The 22,258-nt window shown below is 38.0% G+C and overlaps 1 long non-coding RNA gene across 1 annotated transcript; it reads right to left on the bottom strand.

The window, feature by feature from the left end:
* Positions 1-4,203: 4,203 nt before the first annotated feature.
* Positions 4,204-18,660, bottom strand: LOC120537158. The gene is made up of 4 exons (XR_005635268.1): positions 18,540-18,660; positions 17,320-17,400; positions 9,732-9,848; positions 4,204-4,612 (listed from the first exon to the last, which is right to left on the bottom strand). It is a non-coding gene; the product is annotated as an uncharacterized LOC120537158 (long non-coding RNA).
* Between the last annotated feature and the right edge of the window lie 3,598 nt (positions 18,661-22,258).

The following is a 22,258-nucleotide window of genomic DNA, read 5'->3' as shown; positions in this document are numbered from 1 at the left end:
ACCACTGTTGTGTCCTTTACACCTCCAGTTCCTCTGCTTTCCAGTCTACATCCTCATGAATAAATTCACCAAAGCCTCAGGAGTCATAAGAGAGCTCATTTTAGAAGTCGCTTCAGTCTAGGGACGCTTGATTGACTGAAAGTCTAATCAATTTAAGATATGATACTTGTGTGCTACAATGGCACCCCAAAAACAGTTTTTTAGGAGAGGTCTTGTGATGAATTACGATTGCAGTCATGGAATATTGGTAATAATCTATGTGGGGTGGAAAAGAAGATAAATTATTATAGGTCAGAGATAGTTCAACTACTACTATGAGAATGTCATTGGTTATTGTCAACAGTGTACCCATTATTAGGAGGTCACTCATTGCCTGTCGTCCATGACAAGTTCTCTTAGAGTTTGACAGTGATCTGTTATCTCAGTCACTATTGTTATGAAGGTAAAAGCTCACATCTTTATATGATATTTTCATACAACAGCACTAAAGGTTGATTATAGGGGATTTGAGGGAACTTTTAGAATCTGTTTGCATGATTCATTCTAGAGTATTAAGAGGGCCAAAGGCCACTTGTATCAATAAGCCTATAACCAAGCAGAATAAAATACTCTTGTAAAAAAGTTTGCATTTTTCTAGGTTACTCTTTTGGGTTTTTAAGCTGCTTACTTCTAGGCACACTGTTTATTGATGATCTAAACTGCTTATGACATCTTTCTTTCTCCCCTCCTGTTCCTCATGGTTCTTCCAAACCTTGGTTTTATTCTAAGCTCACTTTAACAATTTCAGGAAAGAGGTCATGACAAACCATCCATTGAAAGCGTAATTTAATTGTGAATGTGTGCAATACAGAAAAAAAAAATTCAGTGATGTGTGTAAATAGTCGAAAATTAAAGCTGTTATCAGAGGACCACGTCTACTGTATACGTAGAGATGAGTGGAACGTGCAAGTTTCAATTCACATGCAGTTTTGCAGAAACAAAATATGTTTAGTAGCCAATTTCAGATTGTAAAACATGAACCTTACTAAAGAGCATTTCGGAGATTTAAAGTTTTTTTTGGGGGGCGGGAAAGGCAAGAAATATTGCTCCCTAAAGCCTTGATCACACGTTGGTGTTTAAATGTCTTCTTTTCTGCAGCTGCGTAAACAATATAAACTGTAACAAATCAGTAAAATCAGTTCTGTTTTCGGAGTACAGTGCGTTTTTTTTTTTTTTTAATGTGTGCCATGCTGCAAATTTTCCACATGAAGACACACCAAAACATACCATTTTGCATGTTATTATGTTTTATCCACAAGAAAACTCGTTACATTGTAAGTCAATGCTTGCTAAAACACTTGCCTTTACCCAGCAACCACCATCTTCTAGCTGAGGCTGTGCACACTTCCGGTGATTTTTGTTTTTTTTCCTCTAGAGATCTTTATTTAAATACTAAATGACAGGCAGACACATGTGGAATTGCTGCATGAACACACTGCCAGACAGGAACTAAATGGCCTTCTTCTCATGTGAATGGCTTACATTTTGCTGAAAGGAAAAATTCTATTTATTTTGCTAATGTTTCACTGCAAATTCAATTCAGACAACATGACTTATAAGTTATTATTTTACATTGTGTATTCACCAATTTGACTTAACCTTTATGAGTCACAGCAGCTTGTTACTTGATGGTTGTTGAGAACGAGAGTCAAATCAATCAAGGGAGACTGCTAATTGTGCACCTTCATCAACACCAGTTCAAGCATGATGGCATAAAAATTCAAGGCATTTCACAGATGACAAAGTACCATTAGGTACTGGTTAGACGATAGGTATGTTATGCCAGATTTTTATTAAAAACTGTTGCAACCTCCATATAAACAACACAACTAGGCATTTTAATTCAGATTTCCATGGCCAGTTTGTATAAAGAAGTGCTTCTCAGCTTCCATCATGTGTTCACTTTCCTTTTCCTCTGTCAAAATTCATGTCACAATGGAGTCCTGTCATAATAAGAGAAGCTGAAAATGATTTTATTCCAGAGTTTCACCATGTTTTGACATCGCTCTGACTTACTTCTTCATTTAAAATATAACTTCAAATACTCTAATGGATTAGACACACGAGGAAAGTGTTCTCCTGAATACATACAAATTCTTCTTTCATTCTGTTTCACAACCCTGGTTATTGAAGTATTCACTGACTAACATGGTCAACAACAATGACAAGAATATCAGCTAAGCCCTAGATGGCTTTTTGAGTTTGAAATTGAAATGGTAAAATGTTCATCTAATGATTTTCTTTTTCTACTTGTCTTAATGATTGAATTAGAAACAGATATTAAATTTCATTTTGTACACCCTGAGCAATGAAATAACAATGAGGATGTAGCTACCCATCACATTTCTCCAAAACATTCGACTGGCTATGCGGATCATCAGATCAAAGTGAGAAGGTGTAGTGTAACAAATGGCACCTCGAAGAACTGTTCTTAGCACATGAATAAAGAAATCAGTTTTGATTTTGATTCTACCACTCTCGTTCAAAAAAGTTGTATACATTCTTAAGAAATTCTTTTATGACTCTAGTTTCTACATCTTTAATTATTATAATTCATTTGGCCTTCTCTCTGTTGGAGTCGTACTTGCAACTTTCCAGTCACCAGATATTTCTCCCATATGACTACTGTAGTAGATTTATTAATGGTTTTTAAAAATATCTCTGGAATTTTTTGTCATCAATGTTTAGATAGATAGATAGATAGATAGATAGATAGATAGATAGATAGATAGATAGATAGATAGAAGCAAATGAGCAAAAGTGCAACTAAGCATCACAGCATGGCTCATCCTTCCATCCAATCTTTGTTAGACCCTGATTTATCCCGTATGGGTTTGCATGGAGTCAAATCCAACTGCACAAGAGTAGATATATGGCTGAGACCAGTCCTGTACAGGCAACCACATACTGGACATACTCATACTGGACTAATTTACATTTGTTTATTACTCTACCATACTGCACCTCATTTGAAACATAAGCAGGATTATCAATTGTTTAACTCACATCCGATTAAGAAAATCTGAAAAACTTTAATGTTCACAAAAACTCGAAATAAGAAGAATGTGTGTGCTTTCTGACTTGCTAGTTTGAATTTATAATTTGAATATTTTGGAAAACAGAAACTAAAACTACAGGTAGTTGTTCTTTTGTCTTTTGGAAGGCTATTCAAATGTTACATTATTCATGGCTCACCTGCTACAGTAAGCTTGCTTTGTGCAAATTGATAAAATGTTTGAATGAGAACAGCAGGCAGTTCAGAGATAAAATGACACAGTTCAGATATCCGCTTTTGTATTTTCAAATGTAATTAAAATATAAACCTTTTTGCTTTCTTGTTCAGGAATGATTGGACTTTGCCTTTTATTGTAGTTAAACTGTTACTTAATCGAATATTACATATAAACTGATTTCCTTCAACCAAAATGTTTACAACTTATTTTATATGTGTAATATGGATTTTTTTTGTATACACCATTTTTAATGTAGATTGTCAGAACAAATTCGTATATACAGATTTTTCAATATACCATATTTTTACATTATATATCCTCAAACCAAAATTAGTATGAAATATGAATATGTGGTGGTTTCACGTTATTCTGCTCTTCACTATTACAGCATATTCCAATTAGCTACGACATTCTGATTGACATATTGCAACTAAGTGAGTAACATAACTTATCAGCAAAACATTCTAAATCACATTTCACTAGCTTGGCACCACAGAATTTGTAATGCCAATTGCTGCTTACATTTACAAGTTTTTATTTTCCATTTTCGATATACCATATACTACATTTTTTTTTACAGTTCCTAACGTATTATTCTTTCATTCACACACTTGACAATATTTCATGTAATATAATAATCTGTAAGGAATTCAACTAAGACAGCACTGGAAGGCAAACAGGTACGGGGTAGAACCTGAAACCACACTTACTCTACCATTGCTTTGTGCATTGGCACACATCTCAGTGGTACTGACACATCCTCTAAAAGGAAGCATTTCATCATCAGAAATTAAAATCCTATGGCAGTCTTGCTGTCCGCGTCTTTGTGCCTGGATAAAAACTACCAGGTTAACTGGTAAAGTTCATGACAGAATTGTCAAAATTCAGTACACTGTATACCAAGCAACATTTAAAACAGGCCAGTCACTAGTCTCTTTAAATCATCTTTATTATTTTTTTTTAACATATACATTTAACCATTTTAAAAAGGAAGACAAAATGTGGCACCAGATAGAGACAATGCAGTTATCTTTCAAAAGTTACCAGGTGTTCCTCGTCATTTAAACTCGTCTAAACAGCATACTGTAATGTCCCCTCTAACTTTTTGGGTTCCAACTCTTTTTCTCTTTTTCAGTCCTCCTCTCAACGGGTTCATTATTACAAAGCATTGACAGCTCATCATTCAGTCTGCAAATTACAAAGCCTCGCACATAATTCTGAGTGCCATGAAGGTTAATGCGCAAATCCATTAAAGGAGGTGTAAGACATATGGAATTTACTGAACACAATCATCATCAGTCTTCACTTTCCTGCACATAACTTTTTCTCTTCTTCGATATCTAAATTAGAAACAAATGAAAAGGATAAAGAGATTATCAACTGAATGTGCAGAGGAAAGTTTATATATTGATATATGTAAAATAAATCAATAGAGGTTGATAAAAACAAAACATAATGCAGTATGAAAACAGAAGCTGTATAAATTGTATTTGTAGAGGATATTTGGTTCTTGAAGTTACTATTACAGGTAGTCCCCAGGTTACGGACATCCAACCTATGACATACGAACCGGGCCGCAGCTGCGACGCATGCGCCTCAGTAACTGCTGCTCTGTCATCTTCGGCCTAGTGATTCTGCAAGTGGTGGCTGGACGGATGCTGGAGGGGGGAGATTTTGCTGCCGCGCAGTGTAGTGTCCCTCGGGTGGTTTCACTGCCCGCCCACCACAAATGGCTGCCCCATTCATTCTCAGTGGGCAGCTGGTAATGCTGCAAGTAGTGGCTGGATGGGGGCGATTTTGCTGCCCACATACTGTAGTGTCCCTCGAGCAGCTCCCAGCGGCTTCACTGCCCGTCCGCCACACACGGCTGCCCCGTTTGTTCTCAGTGGGTGGCTGGTAATGCTGCAAGCGGTGACCTGGTTGGGCTGAACAGAGGCCATTGAGAGTGAATGGGGCAGCTGGGGGGTAGCATTGTAGTGTGCATCGGATGGCTGCCTATTGAATGGGGGCAATTCACTACCCGCCTTTGGCTGCACCCTGTTCGTTCTCGGTGGGCGAACGCTGCAGGCAGCATACTGTAGTGGAGGTGACTGTGAGGTGGGCTGGTGATGAACCGCCCATCGATGCCCCCATTCATTCTCAATAGCAAGCCTGCTTGTACTGTTACGCACATAGCAGGAAGTTGTCTCTTGTGAGTACATCACGTATTGACGACGGGTGCCTTCCTGCTGTGATAGCGTGTACAGTGCTGTGCAGAAGAGCTCATCTTAATCTTTTGTCTTCACCCTTCAACAATGTCTCTGAAACACAAATCTAATGCAAGTGCTGGTGATACAGCAAAGAAGAGAAAAACCATCACCATTGAAAATAAAGTAGAAATAATAAAAAGATGAGAGAGAGGCGACACTCCATCATTCATTGGCAGAACACTTGGTTACAGTCGGTCAACAATAGCATTTATTGAAATAGATACAGTATGTATCTGTTCCGACTTACATACAAATTCAACTTAAGTACAAACCTACAGTCCCTATCTCGTACGGAACCCGGGGACTGCCTGTACTAATAACATAAGTACACAAAAAATAACTACATTAAGCTAAGATCATTCAAATTTAAACAGTTACATGGAATAAACGTGAAAAGCAGCAGTGGAATGCTTTTGCGATTCTGTTGCATTGGCTACTTAGTAACAGAAAGAGACCCCTCACTAGCTGACATTCTGCCATTTTCAGCAGAACATGAACAACACTATTTGATGCATTCTCTGCACCAAGAATGGAGCTTCACATATATCTCATTTATTATCTGTATTATTTTAATTAATTCCTGTAAGTAAAAAAAAAAGATCTAAATACATGTAATTATATGTTAATATAATTATAATAGGTGCTGAAACTTATAACTGTATGTACAAATAGTAATACAATTATAACAGACAAAGTTACAATAATGTCCATAATGTGCGTGGTTCACCGTTTGAGAACCAATAGTCTATGGTATCGCCATTTCAGGTTCATCTCATGTTTGTTAAGAACTACATGGTAGGTGAAACTTTAAATTAAGGAGGTGAATTGAAAAAAAAAAGCAAGCCCGGTTGGAAACAATGGGCCGCAGTTACGGACAAGCTGACAGTTTCGCGAAAAAGAGGACATTTCTGGGGAAACCCAGATATGTGGTAACCCTGCCTGCTTGTGCAGCGTACCACCACTGGATATGACTGTAAACCAAAAATAGTTGTGATATCGAGTCAATACTATACAAAATGAAATTCTCCTGATAACGTCTGTCTATTAATTCCTTCAGCTCATTAATAAATATACCACATGTACAAAATATGGTTTAGCTTAAAATAAAAGATTATGCCACAAAAATTGCCACCATTGACATCTGAGGCTTTCATATACTGTATAACAAGTTGTTGTCTGCCTAGAAATAAACTAAAATCACAGCTCATGTTAATATTACCTCAAAAATCATTTGCAAGATGTCTAACAAGGTGTTAACTCTGTAAACAGGAGAGCTACAATAACATCAGCTGAAAATGAATGCAGTGACAGTTCCCTCTCTTGTCTAACACATTTGGATTGTAAAAATAACAAGACAAACAATCCTAATCAAGGTATCAGGAGCTACAAAAGTCAAACAGATTGCTTGGAGAAACATCTATTTATATACAGCATTTAAAAAAAATGTATCTACAGAAAAGTAATGATAATCTGATATTACAGTAGTTAGCTCCACCGTCTTCAAACTCCACACAGCGAGGTTAGAATCAAAGGCTGGCCAGTGTCCCTGTGTCCGTGTGCTCTCCGCACGTTTGCCTCATGTCTGTGTTGGAGTTTTCCTCCCAACTTCAATTTTATATTGTTTTGTAACTCAAAACTGAGTTTAGTTTTGTGCAAAAATGTACACTACAAAGGAATTTGCACCCCGTCCAGGATTACTTCACCTTATTCAGCCCGATTCTGCTTAATATTCAGTTTTACAGGTAACTGATCAGAAATCAGGCACATACTGTATTAATCAAAAAATGAGATGAATGCTTTAAGTTTATGAGCACTTGTTCATGGTGTGCTTACATGAACAACCAGAAACTGCAGTTGCTAAGATGAGTGATAAACTCCCATCTGCTATTATAGGAGAACATTTGTCAAACAATTTTGTCTCCACTAACACAAGCAGTCTAAACTGTTGCTGGGGTTAACTCATAAAATAAATCAGCAGAGACAAGATATAGATTTGTCTGGTTTCTAAATAGTTTGTCATTATGAGATCTTGTGAAGACCTGCTTTGGTTAGCACTTATTTGATTCAATTTGTAGAACTAATAGATAAATAAATTAAGAAAAAAAGGGGAAATTGTCACCAGAACACCCAACAACACAGTAAGTCAGTTGAAATTTTCATTCATCAGCTTACCACATTTTCTTAATATACAAATATATTGAATGCAATTTTAAAATCAAGAACATTTTCTTGAACATATTATGTTGGTGACAATTCTGCTATTAACAACAGAATGGAGAACAAGATAGCAAACAAATAAAAAAATAAAACAAAAAAAGACACAAGAATTAAAATGTGTAATGTTGTGGTACTTTCTATAAAGGTTCTGCCATTTAACCACTCAGCAGTGACTGCAACATTTCTTACAATGCACTCTCCATTTTATAATTGTGATTTGCCATTTAGGCATGCTGGTCAATGGCACAAAAATCCATTGTGTCTTTCACTAGTCTCTTATTACAATATTCTATTTATTTTCTCTAGTGATTTTGTTATTTGCTTATTGTTTTTGTGATGTTTTTGCTTACTCTCGCTTCCCTTGCTTAATATCTTTTCTAATTTTGTGTTGTTGACTTCCAGTTCACTTTAAACACAACCAGTGATGTTTTTTTTTATCTCTGCATATGTAGAAAAGTCTCAAATGATGCTTAAGTGTAGGCGTGAAGAAAAGGATCTGGGATTCAGCAATGCTAGGTCGCAGGAGTAAACAAAAAAATGAAAAGTGGATTAACTAGCACAGGAGAAAACAAGTACTGTAGATACGTTACTGAGCAAAATCCAGAGCTTCTAACTAAATATATGACATCATAGATGGTACAGAAATGATGCCCTCTGTTGAATGTGCAATCTTTTTACATGGCACCAGGGCTGATTAACAAGTAATGAGACTGCCCCTGTTTCTCTTTGATGGAGGTAGACATGGGAATGCTGTGCAGGCGTTTATGAATGGCATACATCGACGTGTGTGAACCTACTGTTGGAGCGCCGTATTTTTCAGTGTTCTGTCATGGCAATGGAAGCACCTCGTATGTGTTGTCATGGCGGATGAAGAAGACATTCCTGTGAGAGTACGGCAGAGGTGTGTGATTGAATTAGAGTTATGCAGTAATTATGAGTGTTATGCTTGGGAGGAGCGATAATGAAACAAAACTACTGGAAAACAAACTGAAAAACTATATGGAGAGAAATTTTATTAAGATGATGAAGTGAAAATCGCCATGTTCATATCACTAAAAGTGATGTCAGATACTTGTCATTTTTGAAATGTTGTGAAAAATGCATTAAATATGAATAATTCTACTTCAAAAAATATTTTACACTGCTCTATTTGTCCTACAGTATGCCTAATTCTTATAGCCAAGAGACTTGATTGCTATTCATACAAGCCATTATGAAACATCTGCATAGGCATTGTAGTGGCATAGTGGCACAGAAATCAGGATTACTGCCTCACAGTTCCAAGTGATTGGCTCCTAATTCAGGCTAATTTCTGTAAATGTGGAATTTACAGAATATTTGTTAGGCCTCCCCTAATATTCCTCATGCCTCTAAAAGAAAGTTTAAGGCAATGCATCAATCGATTCTTAATCCAAATGATTGACCAGAACCATTCAGTCAGCATCAGACACGAGCACTCTAAGGCACTAAAACTCTCAATATTAACATTTTGGAATCTCAGATTAGAATAATCTAAGTGATTTGTGGTGTGAGAGGAAAACCTGGGTATTTGGGAGAAAACCTCAGAAAGACAATGCAAACTTGCAAACTCCAGGGACATTGCCCATGCCAAGGTTCAAACTGACCCTCCTGGAGCTGTGAAGTAGTAGCATTAATCAATGAATCATCCTATAATGTGAATGTCCATTCTTCCATCTGGTCATCAATAAACTTTAATACATTTTGCATGAATATTTTAATATTACTTTCTTAATACTAACGGCTTAAGCTGCTAAACTGCATACTGAGGTAAGTGCAATCTAAGCTGCAGGAAATCACAACTACTTATCTGTCTCAAAAGCTGGCGTTTTTAAAGGTGGCAGGTAAGCTTTCATAAGAGACACCTCAGTTCTTCAGTGATACCTCTGTTGTGCTTTTACCCTAAATTGTGACCTTTCCAGGTAATCTTGGATGAACACACTAAATAGAATGAACTCACAGAAATTATACTCACCCTTTTGATCTGGTAGTACAATCTTCTCCTGAGTGGTCGTCTTTTTAAGAGCTTTTTTGTTGAAATTCTCGATGCCTTCCCTAAGCTCAGGGTTGTCTTTCATGGTTGGGGATTTGTCTACAGTTTAAAAATGAAGAAAAAACATACACAGGTGAAATACCAATTTCAATTAAACAAAATGCATTTTTTCCGGCTAAAGCTATTTGTATATATTATAGTTTATGTTGAAGCATAATTGAAAATGTAGTAATTTTAATAAACACGGGACAGCCATGTTTGAATGTTCAAAACTGTTAAATTGTTTAATGCACAAATGCTGAAGAACACAACGCCTGTTTCCAATAATTTATAAAACATATTGACATATATATACATACATACATACATACACACATGTTCAAACGTGCTTCATCAAATTCAGGGTCATAGAACTCCTCATACTGTCCCCTCAGAATTGGGTACAAGGCAGGAAACATCCCTGGATAGGGCACCAGCCTATTGTAACCAACCATGCACTTAAATATAATCTGTAATTTTTCAACTTCAAATAAATACTTCTTGTCTTAATAACTTCATAATTTCACTCACTCATTTTTTTTTAATAAATATGGTTGTAGAACAAAAGCATTAGACTAGTGTACGTGCCCCAGTGTGGCAGAAGAGTTTCAGAAGAGGAGAAAACAAGAAAACTAAAACACCTCCTTACTATAGTGCTGCGGACTGATTGCGTTATATGAGGAAATAATGCAGAAAAATGCCTAAATATGAAAGTGTCCTTATAGTTTTCCCTTGATTAGAGTACAAGTATAAGCTTCCTCTTTTTTGAACAACAGCAGGAAACATCAGCAAGAAGATCCGGGGGCCCAGCTTGGCAACACATAGGGCTGGCATTCGTGGCACATGAGTGCCTGGCCCTAGAAATTAAAGCCAGATTGCACTTCAGGGTCTTTTTGGGATGACACAGCAGCAAAATCTAGAAAAGGCATAGAGATAGCCACGCACATATAAGGAGGAGAACACAACAGTCACAATGTTATGACCGTTTTATGCGGCACATTGTGTAAAATGACAATGACGAAAGATTCTCTTTCTCAATCATTAGCTTACTATTGTAAGCAGATAACAAGAACTTTTAATCAGCATAGAATTCTCAGTGGAACAAGACATCTTTGAGAGTATAATTTCATTAACTGGATGTTAACTGAATGCTGCCTTCCTTGAACATTTGAAGCTTTTCCCAGCATACCACTGTCATTGACAGACACATGCTGCCAAGATTCTTTCGCAGGCACTACTTGATGACACAAGATTTTTTTTTCTTTTTTTAATATATTCAGATTAAACTGTTTAAGTGATTTCTTCATCCCCTGTCCATAGTTTTCCAACAGTTCAAACAGTGTAGTCAGAGTTGTGAGGAGAGTGGATGTGGAGGAGCAGTAATTAAGCAAAGGCACATTTTAGGACAAGTTGAAACCTATGCTATAACTACTCAGAACTGACTGACTTCACAATGAAATTTCTGGCCACTGATTTGCCTATCCATTTTCTAAACCTGCCCTTCCCTTGTAATGCTCATAAAATGCCAGATCCTCTTTACAGGCAGCAACATGGGGAAGGGAGGAGGCCAGTCTATCATCTTGAACACTTAAAAGGAGAACAGGCACATTCTTCTGTCTCTTAATGGTGAAAAGTATTCTCATGTGGAAGCTCTGAAAAAAAATGCAGCGTGAAACAATGCAGCTGTTTCAGCATACAGTACATTGCCAGATAAGAGTGGAGCGATGGTGTAACTGGTCTAGTACTGAACTGATGGAGGAACTCAACATGTTCACCAAAAGCCACACTTAGCATTTTGAATTCCCACATAAAAAGGATTTTTCTCTTTAAAAAGATAGAAAACCATGACTGTTCACCTTTAAGCAACAGCATGTACATACTCGGGCGATTAAGATTTGCAGAAGAAATGAACAGCAGGTGTTTGGATTATAAAAGAGGAAACCAGAATCCTTGTGTTCAGTGGCCTACTGAAGGGATTAGATTCAGAAATCAAACTGGTATCCCTGAACTAAGAGGAAGAACTAACAGGACCTATTGGATTTGTATGCCATTTTATCCCCTCTGAAAGTATTTTCAATGAAGAAATATATGTATATTATGTACAAATGACAACAAAATGTAGTTTTAACACTGGTTAGGCCTTCAGACCTTCTTTACTACTAGGCAAAGAAAAAAAAACGTAGAGAAATTATTGTAAGGAGGAGGTCCTCTAGGACAGTGCAGTACGATTGTTACTATACATGAAAGGCATGCAGGTGAGACACAAATCTGAATAAAAAACAAATTGCACTTGATAAGCATAGCATTAATCGCTTAAAAATGTCCCGATCTGCAAATGTTCAAGTTGACATATCACTTAAAAATCACACCTTCCAGTCATCGATTTGTTTGGGAAGTTATAAACTCCATTCTCCTCTGCAGTTCTGCACTGAATCTGTACAGATTCGGCCAAATGCAACAACCCACTCACTCCTTCTCCTCGCTGAATGATGTTGTCTGCTAGTCTGTCCACCTAAATGTGAAGTCTTGGACACTTTTTACTTCAATTAAGTGGGTTATTTAGTGATGGTAATTGATTTAAAACCTGCTGCAAATAAAACTGAGGGCCAGCAGTGACTTCTTATTTTTTTGATCTTCACATGCTTTTACCATTCAAGGAAGCTATGAAAATTACTGTAAATTCTGTATGTGAAAAACTATATGTAAAGCAGTTTGTGCTGTCAATGGCTTTGCCTTTTAAACTGAAGTATTCTTTACTTTTCTGATACCGGTTGATTCTGATTCATTTGTCAAATTGCAGATATTTAGTGGAAGGGTAAAGGAAATCACAAAACCATGCAATACGTATCACAATGGCGAAGTGTGTTTCAGCTTCTGAAAGGTGATGCATGAATGGATGAAGAATTTACAATAAATGAAGTTAATTTGTTTGCTATTATGCTATATTTAAGATTTTATTTTATTATTGTTACAATAATCCATACATCTCCTTACACAGTTACAGGAGCCTGAAGCCTAGCTAAGCACTATTCTGTTAAAAGCAAGAAGCAAACTCAGATGGAACATCAGTCCATCCCACATATCACACAGGCAGACATTCACAATCATTGACACTGGGGGAGTGCTGCAGGCTACCCTACCATGCATGTGTCTGTGATAGTAAAGGAAAGCCGAGTACACGGAGAAAACCCACTGTACATGGGGAATGCACAATTTGGATTCACCCACCTACATGGAATGATGACAAAGAGACCAAAATGTAGAAATGTGTGTGTTGATGAACAAATAAACCTGGGAAAGGGTACACAAAAGGAGATGGCCAAAGTATAAAATAAACAGCCTCTGTGGACCTCCTCCAAATAAATATCAATATATGTCTGTCACGGTGAATGACATTTTAAACCTTTCTGTAAATCCTGGCCTCTCTTCTTTGTTCCAGCTCACCTCCCAACAATACACTCAATGAGCCATTTGAAAGGAGTTGCTTTTGAGTCCCACCCAGTGTAAGAAACACCCTTGGAGCACCTCTTTGAGAGTTTCATCCAGGGTAATCTTTAAATGAATGTTTCACGCTGCTCCTGGTGGTCCCTTTTCTTTGAAGGTACATGACCAAAGCAAAAGAGTGTTTTTTTCCCTTTCCTTGAACCATGTTCCTCCTGTTCAAACACTTTATAAACTGGGAGAATCTTTAAACCACACACATCTGGAGAAAGGCAAACCCTGCATTGACAGTGATGGACCACACAAAGAACCTGTGTCTTTGGAGCTATAAGACTTCAATGCTGAAGAGTATGCAGTGTTACCTGATGAATAATAACAGATGTTTAATTTTCTGAATTAATTCTCTCAACAACTGTTCTGGGTGGACTGAAAGAACACCAGTAAGCCATCACTTTTATTCTGTTTCTTCTCTACTCTTATGAATTATACACCGGTTATTTTTTAACTAATGATATCTGTTAATCCAATGGCTCGGTAGCTGTTGTAGCCGTATGCAGCTGCAGAAAACAGGGAGTTCCCAGTTGAGAAGTACTATTTCTAGCATTATAAACAATTGCTGCAGTGAGACATTTACAAGTCTCCTAGTTAATTCAATTAAACTAGAGCCGGGTTTTTATATGGCTTAAAAACACTGCTGCAACGTATTTTAACATGTTTGACATTCGAGCAATATACAACTACCCAAACAATTATTTCCCAGTTGGAAGTACTATTTCAAAATTGTTTAATCAGTCCAAAAACATGCTTCAATTGGAGTGCCACCTTCAGTTAGTTTACAACGCAAATGTTTAGATCATGACACAAGATAACGCGTCGTACTCCACGATGACGAAAGAATATTCCTTTGAGGACAGCATTTGCTTAAGCATAACAATCTGTTCAACGTATATGTGCATCTCTAGCAAACAATGCAGGATTTGTCATCAAATTCCCTTCATTCAGCCCAAAAGCAGCCATGTAAGAGAATACTTCTCCATTAACAGAATAGATAGCACCTTGTTCCATAGCTGTAACTAATCTAACATGGGGGCACACAATCGCTATGCTGAGTACCAAGGTTTTGCTGAATAAAGCTCTGCCATTACTTTCAAATGTGAGATTTAACAAAAGGAAAGTTTAACCCTGATAACTCAACTAAAACAATTCATTTTTTTTGTTTTTCAACACCCTCCCACATCAACTGTACTTCACATAACACAATTCATATTTTTTCTTTTAAGCAGCACCTTTCTTAGTAATATAATTACATAAACACATACCTTCTGGGTTGTGAAAGGAAACCAGTGTACCTGTAATAATTAATCCCATTTACATTGCACTTTTCTAACTGACTCAAAGTGCAATACAGACCAACATGTAGTGTCCACCTCAATGATGGGACGGAAGCCATTCTTGCACCAGCAAACATTAGTTATTAGGTGGTGAAGGGGTGAGAGAGATGGTTAGACAATTAGGGACAGGGCATAACTAGAGGACAAGGATGTGGGGAAAAAGCTGTGCACGGATCCTTTATGACCACAAAGAGACAGGAGCTAAGGTTTACGTCTAATCTAAAGGATTGTAGAGAAAGAGACAAATGTAGACAACTGGAAGACTCCATGCAGATAACTCTTGGGCATGGAATTCCGTATTTGGTCCCTAACCACTCTGCCCCATGCTGTTCTTTTATTAGATATAAAACTTTTTTTATAACTTTTTCCTTTTTACGTTAACCCATTTTGTTGATTATTAACCACTGTAAAGGTGGGACTGCTAGAGACTGCAAAGGTAGCACAAATTAGACATTCTTGCTGATGATGGCAACGGGAGTGATGATGTGTTGCAGGGTTGTTGGACATGCAAGTAAGTATTTCACTAGAGGAAGAAATGTTTGCCCAGCTGAGCAATTCATATGCAAAGCTGTCAATTTCTAGAGCCCAATGAACCTCTTAGTAATGGAGTGTGATTGGGTTGAGCAAAACCACTGAAATCCAAAAACAGTTCTAACATGGTGGTTATATATCACTCGTTTGGCACGTGTATGAAGCACTAGTGTATATCATTGGACACATGGATCCTCAGGGGTTCTTTAATGCTGCCCCACTTTGTAAATAAGGCATGAAATGCCTGGAGTTCAAGAGTAAGGACTAAGAAGATGGGAGACACCTATCATAGACTGACAGGAAGATGTGAAGTTTGGACTACACTGAAAATAATCAGATATATGAACATTTCATGATGAAACATCTGTTTAAATAAAGCACATGATGGAGGGTCTATAGTACAGTGTTACCTTCAGGAGCAGAGATTAAACATGGCTTAGGGAATGAAAAGAAGGCAAGTCCTTGTCTCATGTTAGCAGAAGACAGACTCATAGTCAACTGTCACACTGCCTGTTTGTCGACATGGTCTTCATATCAAGAATAACAGAATGGAGTGTGAATGCAGGGAGATGAGAGTCTAAATAGCAATAGCACCTCAGGCACAATAGAATGCCGTAGTCCTGAAGTCAAGCAACATGAATGAAAGAACATTTAAGGACTATAAATTGAAAGGGAAAATGGGGGTTCAGCCAAACAAACAGATGAAAGCATATCTCTGGCTGAAAGGAGGGAGAGACCTCAAGTAAAACCTCAAGTAAAAGTAAGGACGGTGATGTGCAGAGTATACAGAAGCTCTCTCTGCAATCCCCCTCTTACCACGTGCTCTAAACAAACCTAAGATCTTTGTGATTATTAAAGAAACAACAACTTTGAGGGCATTCTGGAATTATAAAATTTTTAAACGAATCTTAAGCCCATGACATTTCACTAATGGTAAGTGCTAGAATTGCTTATCACAAACAGTTCTATTTAACAAATGATTTATTGAGTTAAGTTGATGTGTTTATAAAGAGTGTTACACAAATATTATACACGCCCAGAAAAGATTCAAATCCCAACACTCAGTGCATTTACCCTTTCTGGATAGTGTGAGTTTGACTATTTCCATGCAAGCTGATTGCTTAGCAAAGCTAAACTGTCCCACAATGAGTGAGCAATGGTGTGGTACTGGAGTACGCTGTGCCATCCTATCCAGGAATTGTTCCTGCCATAGACTCACTGCTGTGGAGCTCCCCATGCCACAATATTGGATAAACAGGGTGACTGGTTAGATGTACACACCATAAATGTACTAATGAATTCTCTAAAGTAATATTGATTGCTTTGTAAAATGCTTAGTGATCACCATGACTACACATGAGATAAACACTGATAGTTCATAATGTGACAACTCTTAATCTAAAATATGTGGGAATAACATCTCCTCTCAGTACTGGGAAATCAAGTTCAGTTCTAAAGCTGAATGTTCTCAATCTTCATTTTTTTTTTACATTACTGGATTTCATCCCATAACCCAAGCATTCAGTTATTGGTGTGCCATTTGGGTGTTGGCTTTTGCTTATGAAGGTAAATGACAAAATAAGCTAAAACTTTATTTAAACTGCTTTTTTTATTAGGTGGGCCTGACTAGCCCCTCCCACATGTAGCCACACCCATGGCCCAAAGGCATGTGGTTGTGATTAGAGATTCTAAATTTCATAAGTGAAAGAGCGTGTGTGTGTGTGCGTGTTTTAGCAGTTCTGGCAAACCATTTCTAAGGTGAGGTGAGCCTGGGAGCTTACGCTAACAGGGTGTTGCCACACCCACCACATGACAAACCACCTGGACTGGGACCCGTGCAGCGGGTGACACCTCAGCATCACATTAAGAAGGGTCAGAAAAAATGATAAAAGTTCAAACCAAGCTGGAAGTTTGTAATCAAATCTGTTGATGTTGCTTCCTCATTCAGCATGCAATTAGCTGCACATAATTTAGGTATAGATGTACTCTCACTCCTTCACAGACAAACACACACAAATCTAAAAATAAGAGAATACATAATGTAAACTGAGTTTTTTTCAAAGCTTCTTTATGAAGCTAAACTTCATTTCTAAAAGAGATCGGCTGTACAGGTGCTGCACCCACAATCCCTCCCAGCACTAAAGGATATGGTGCCAAGGCGGACCTACCACCTGATTCCATTGTCTGCTCAAGGGCTGAAGTGCTGTTAGGAGCTCAAGAGTCCTGGAATTCACACGTATGGTAACCACCTGTTAAGGAATAAAGAAAAAGAGTGTGAGAGAGTGAAAGACTGAGAGTGAGCACACAACGGCAAAGCCAAGAGCTGCATGCAAACCTCTGATATCTCGCCGAGAAGCCCACGCGTAGTTGAAGTTGCGAAGTTAAACGTGGAAGTAATAGCCGTGCCACACCCATGAAAAAGTGCAAAGAAATGATACTTGTAACCCAACCCGATCCATTTAAGCATACTCTTTATAAAATGACCACATTTGAGAAGGAAAAAAGCAATCGTGATTTCATAACACCCCGTATTGCAATTTATCCTATTAATTCGCTCATCTGCACTACTCCATACGCACATTTTTTATTTCCCGTTTATCTGCGCAATCTTTAATTGGTTGTCAGCTCACGTCTACCCGCATTCACAACTACGTGCGTGGGCGATCAACCGACATATTTAGTTTACAAACAGTCGCTCGCACTTTTTTGTCCCCGCGTAGCTGCGGGCACAACACCCACCCAGGGTCACCCGCCCTCGCCCACGCACCGCAGCTGAGCCCAAAGCAGATGGCACGGCGGGCGGCTGGGTGGGTGGCTGTGTCGCGGATTTTACTGAATGCAATACCTGCACACACAGTTTGTCTTTCGTGCCTTTCTTTAATACGTAGGGCTTTCACTCCCTATCCTGATTTAACGGTGATTGCGCAATTTCGACAAAAGTTTGTGGCGCGCTCCGCATTGATACAGTATATGGTAGAAATTCTTAACGACGTGAATTTTTCATGCCTAAAGTGAACAGCCAGCAGTTTTAAGTATAATGAATTGTGACTGTATTTGTACAAATGCTAAAACGGTTCACAATACTTAATAGAAATATTTAAGCTTTATTATACATTTCAGAAATTTTTATACATTTGCCTAATGGAGTTACATTATATTTATCAAATTTAACTCCTGACTAACTACACTGCACGCACTGTAACAAAACAGTTTACGTTGCTATTAATAAATGAGTAAAAATTACCATTATTCGAAACTCAGATAATAATAATAATAATAATAATAATAATAATAAGAAGAAGAAGAAGAAGAAGAAGAAGAAGAAGAAGAAAATACAAATGCCATACGACATGGGCACAATATATAATGGATAAATTGAAAACAGTACCTGTTACAGCTTCTAACAGAACGACAGAAAATTCCCTCTTTAGGTAAGTCAATCACCAAGAAGAGGGCGAGCCGAAGATTTAAATAGCGCGACCCTGCTTCACTCCACCTTAACCATAACCCCGCCCCGTTCGATATTATTGGCGGATAGTCCTTCTTCGCCGAAAACGATTGGTGTATTGTTTCATCAATAATTTTTTTTTCTGCAAGATTGATATCAAGTAGAAGCGCACACACGAAATGAGTTTTATTCATAATCTTCATCATTTTTAAAGCACGCACGAAAAAGAGATTCACTCTTTATCGCCATCATGTTTAAAAGGTTTTTCTCTTCGTCTTTATCATGTTTTAATCGAACTCGTTTTTATAAAGCTCAAATGAGTGTAGCTGGGTGCTTTATACGTATATTAGTGTTTCGCGCGGTCAAAAATGCTGTAAGACTGACCCCCTGTGGCTTTTACCAGTAACAGGCGCATAGTTGTACCTGGATAGTGAAGAGTGGGTGGTGCCCCGTCCAGGTCGTTTTCTTACGTGGCGTCGAAGGCTCAGGACCCCCGTCGTAGTATGTATGATTCGGGGAACGGAAACTCGTGTACATCCAAGTTGACCATAATGAGTTGAATAAAATAATTATTTTTAGTAAATTAAGCTCTCCTTTCTTTAATGATCGTATGAATGTATTATTGTGAAACATTTAGTGTTTCAATACTAAAATGATAATTACAGCAGGCTGGTCTGATGCATATTCAGACTTGTTTAATCCAGTTTAGGGATGCAGTAAACCTATCTTCTATCTGCACTGAAACAATCTCTTGATGAGATGCCAGCCTGTTACAGGGCACACTCATTCACATGCCCACACTGATTCATTATGGGTGTATCAAACCATCTTGACGATACCTGGGGTACCCAGAATAAAGCCCACATGAAGATAAGAGCATAAACCTAGGACTCTGAATTTGTGATCAGTAGTGTGAACTACTGTGGCACCCCAATATAAGGATGTGTTATCCCTAAATACAGAATAAACTGCTGTCATTCTGGACTTCTCGGTGCAACTTATGCGTCTTCCAAAACGTATAGTTGGTATTGACAGACTGGGCGTGAAGTTATCATGAGGGATTTGTATTTCATTATGAACCAAATAACTTTTTTAATCACTTTAAGAACAGGCTATTCTTCTAGTATGTCCTTCATTTGTACTATGTATGTGGGGCAAGACCTTGTTTAGAAAAAAAAAATATTTTTGTTTTTGGCAGCCTGGTGGCACAGTAGTTAGCACCGGAGCTATACAGTTCCAGGTGAGTAGGTTCAGTTTCTGTCTGTGTGGAGCGTGCATGTTCTCTCTGTGTTCATGCAGGCTTTTCTTTCTTGGTACTCTGGTTTTCCTGGGCTCATTTAAACTGGATCAGTATGTCAGCTTCTGAGTCTGTCTTGCAATTGAATGATGTCCCCTCCAGGGTTTGCTACTTTGTGCTCAATGCTGCAGAGGTAAGGTATGACTTTCATGAAATTGCAATAGGTGGGTTCAGTAAGATTTGTTGGAAGAAGCTTTTGTTGATATTTTGTTTAGCTTATTAACCTTTGAAAGTAGATACTCACAGCATGTACATTTATGTGTGTGTGTCTGTATGTTAGAAAATGAGGCACACAAAGTATACTGAAAGAAGATACTTTCACACAGGTGTGGCTCTTAAGTTAGTAAAGCAATTAGCATCCCATCATGCTTTGCAAGTCTTGCTGTCTATAATTATGACTTAACTGAAAAGACGACACTGAATGTGAAACAGGAGTGATAGCTGGGGCACACTTGCCAGGAGCTTCAGTGATGTTCATGAAGACCAGCGTCAAAGGAGATGTCAACACGGAGCTCAGAGAGAATGACATCAGGGCAGATGTAGCTTAAAGAGTGAAGCTGAAAATGGTAAGCAACTCATAATCATACAATGTCAAGTTAAAAAGTTGTATATCTTAGAAAAGTTGGTTGTGAACTCCACAGAAAAGAATACCATAATCATGAAACACTCAAGAAATGCATTCTTCTATTTTGCAGGGATGTTGCAGGAGGTGCTATTTTGTGCCATTTTCTCAAGGGTTTGGCTATATTCTTTATTTTTGCCAAAGCCTGTTGCCCATCATGTAATTGGTGGTAATGCTTGTTACAATTGGGGACCTAAAAATTCTCTGAGTTGTTAAAATAACTTTACTCTAAACACTTACAGCAATTCCATTTTAATCACTTTTAAAATGCTCTCCTTGAGATGCGATACACTTGTCCCAGCACTTCACCCTTTCCTTGAAACATTTCCAGGACTCAGCTTTTCAAGGGGAAGGTTAAAAAGTGGAAGTGAAAGGGGGCAACATTGTCTTGCACCTTTAAAGACCAGCAAGGGTTATGAAATTTTCAAGTTTGTAAATGTTACAGCTAGCTGTAGGTGAAGAGTAATAATTCTCGGTCATATTAACATACTGTTCACTTAAACTCATCATGCTCATAACCTGCCAGAGGAACTTTCAATCAATGCAGACAAAGACGTCTTCAGCCTCAAGTGAGAGAATAGCTACTGGTGCTAGCAACGACCTCCGCTGCATAGCTTGTCTGATCAGGAAGAATTAATTTTGAAATTTTGTGTTCCAATCATTTTTTCTAAGACTTTTGCTAAAAACTTTGAATGTGCATTGGCCAGTGGTATGAGGGGATAGTTGGAACAGCCTGCAGGGTCTTTGCTTGTTTTAAGTAAAGGGTGATCTTTGCTTATTTTATATAGAGTGGTTCTGTTTGCCCAAACAGATAGCAGAATTTAACACATGATGATATGAGGGAGTCAGCTGCTTCCAGAAATTGAAAAAAAGCTCTGGGGTCAGTCCATCAGGGCCTTTATGATTAGATAAACATTCTTGCACCAAAAGGGTGGTTAAAGTCACCTTCATTGTATATCTTAAAACTCATTTCATATCTTGTAGAATAATAGTGATTCTAAACACTGAGCCTGTGTGGTCAATCAATACTTAGATATGCATGGCATTCAGGCTTTCCACAATTAATGACTATCTCTGTCACTGTATTCAAATCAAGTCTATCAGTTGTGGAAAATCCTAGAACAGTGGTGAAGACAATGCTTTTCTCCTACACTATACGCTTAAAAAAACATTTTTATTATTATTTATTTACTAGGGAGCAGAGGCTCACGTCGCTCACCAACCCCCGGGCAGGCACTACGAGGAGGGCTAGCGGTAATTATCAGAGCAGACTTAAATATCAAACGAATCCCAATTGACTGTCCACTGTCTTTTGAGTGCCTGGCTCTTAAACTAATAACGGAAACAGGTCCTGTCTCACTCATTGTTCTTTATCGTCCCCCAAAATACAATGCATCCTTCTTATCTGATCTGATTGAACTTTTAACCCACCTAAGCTCTTACTCTCAGAGAATTATCCTTCTTGGTGATTTCAACATCCATATTGACATTACTACATCTAAACTGAGAAATGAATTCCTATCCTTACTGGACTGTTTTGACTTGACACAACATGTTGATTTTCCCACCCACTCTGGTGGTCATATATTGGATCTGATCTGCACTTCTGGACTATCTGTTGCCAATATTTACAGCACTGATTTGGGACTCTCTGACCATAAAGCAGTATTTTTTACTGTCTCACTGCCTTTACCTCCTCTTACCTGTAAACGACAAATTTCTTACAGAAACCTTAAAAAT

This window comes from Polypterus senegalus, chromosome 10 (genome assembly GCF_016835505.1).
Source record: "Polypterus senegalus isolate Bchr_013 chromosome 10, ASM1683550v1, whole genome shotgun sequence".
Classification (NCBI taxonomy): Eukaryota; Metazoa; Chordata; class Cladistia; order Polypteriformes; family Polypteridae; genus Polypterus; species Polypterus senegalus.
This window is presented reverse-complemented; position numbering and strand designations above follow the sequence as displayed.